Source organism: Cyprinus carpio, chromosome A2 (assembly GCF_018340385.1).
Source record: "Cyprinus carpio isolate SPL01 chromosome A2, ASM1834038v1, whole genome shotgun sequence".
Classification (NCBI taxonomy): Eukaryota; Metazoa; Chordata; class Actinopteri; order Cypriniformes; family Cyprinidae; genus Cyprinus; species Cyprinus carpio.
Genome location: NC_056573.1, coordinates 7,593 through 9,485, shown reverse-complemented (window position 1 = coordinate 9,485; position 1,893 = coordinate 7,593). Strand labels below are relative to the sequence as shown.

The 1,893-nt window shown below is 36.6% G+C and overlaps 1 pseudogene; it reads left to right on the top strand.

Annotated features, from left to right (window-relative positions):
- The first annotated feature begins 277 nt into the window (after positions 1 to 277).
- LOC122146934 lies at positions 278 to 1,603 on the top strand (annotated as a pseudogene).
- Positions 1,604 to 1,893: the final 290 nt, after the last annotated feature.

Sequence of the window (1,893 nt, the reverse complement as noted above, 5' to 3'; positions counted from 1 at the left end):
CTGATGAAATAGCACTCAGCACTGACTGAGACAAAATGCATTTTGTTTATGCAACTCATGAATGTTATCAAATCAGGCTTCAGTATTTTGGAGAAACAGAGTTCCCCATAGTGTTGAAATTAATGTAATGCTCATTCTCATTATATCAGGGTACCAAGATTAAGTTAGGTACGGAGCAATTTCTGCTACATATTTTCAACAGTTTTCTTTTTATAACATTGTTGAATTTGACGTGTTTTTTTTTATTTATTTTTTATTTATTTTTATTTTTTTATGGATGGCTATGTTTGATGATTTCGATATAATAACTCTGGAGGACCTCGAAGATATTAAAGAATCCATATCTACTCAGGATTTTCCAACAGCGGTAAACACAATCAAAGAAGTCCTTGATAAACAGGATCTTGTAGAACTTAACATGGGTGTGACGGAGGAGTCCGGTTTTTCTGGAAAATCCACGTTTGTCAATGCATTCAGGGGTTTTAGGGGATGAAGAAGAGGGCTCTGTTAAAAACTGGCCCTCTAGAAACCACTATAGAACCTGAAGCTTATGTTTCACCCAAAATACAAAAAATGTGAAAGTGTGGGATCTTCCTGGCATTGGAACACCAAACTTCAAAGCCAATGAGTATCTTAAACTGGTTGAGTTTGAACGCTATGATTTTTTCATCATCATCGCTTCAGATCGGTTCAGAGAATGCAATACTCAGCTGGCCAAAGAGATCGTGAGAATGGGGAAAAGGTTTATTTTGTTCATTCCAAGATTGACTCAAGCCATTGTTGCTGAGAAGAGGAAAAAGAGCTTCAACCAGAGAAAAAGACACTGGACATCATCCGAGAGGGACTGTGAAAAAGGTTGGTTATTCAGGTCAACAACAACGTTTTTTATTAATAGTTTATTATAAAATATTTAATGACTTATTTTCATGATGCACATTCCTGTTTCTGTCTAGGTCTGAGAAACATCGGTATAGAGGATCCTGTTGTGTTCCTGATCTCTAGCTTTGAGCTCGGCAAGTATGATTTAAATCTGCTGCAGGAGAGAATGGAGCAAGAGCTTCCACAGCATAAGAGACACGTGCTGATGTTGGCTTTGCCGAATATCACACTGGAGATCAATGAGAAAAAGAAGAAAGCTCTAGAGGAAAACATTGGAAAAAGTTGCCTTACTGTAACCTTGCTTTGGTGGCTACAGTCCCTCTTCCTGGTCTTTCAGTTGCTGTGGATATAGCCATTGTTAAAAAGGAGATAGAAAAACATACTACAGTACCTTTGGTCTAGATGATCCATCCCTGCAGAAGCTCTGTGAAAAGATCTGGGAAGACCATTGACGAATTCAAAAGTCTAATGAAGTCGCCACTGATTGGTGGGATAAACCAAGCTTCAATATTATCCTTAGCGGGCGCTGCAGCCCGTGGTTGTGTCTGAAAATACAGTTGAGTATGCTGTGAGTCTCATACCCATACTTCTGTGGTGGCAGGAGGAATGTCCTATATGACAGTCTCAAAAATGCTGAAAGAGAGCTCTGAATGACATAGCAGAAGACGCTAGAAAGCGTGCTGATGGCTTCAGTGCAGACTGAAGTGTAAACACAGAATATGACACAGAAATTACTTGTATTCAAGTAGCAGCTGCTTTTATTCAATCTTGTAGCAAATTCTGTTAATAAACATGATCTTGCATGTTTTATTTCTTTACACTGAAATGTACTTTCCCTTTGGACATATATTTTAATATTATTTTATATAAAATTATATAAATTATAAACCATATAATTTAATTCTGATTTTATTTTAAACCATAATTTTATATTCTAAAAACATTATCAAATATTACTGTTTTCTTCTGTATTTTTGATCAAATAAATGCAGTCTTGATGAGCAGAAGAGACTT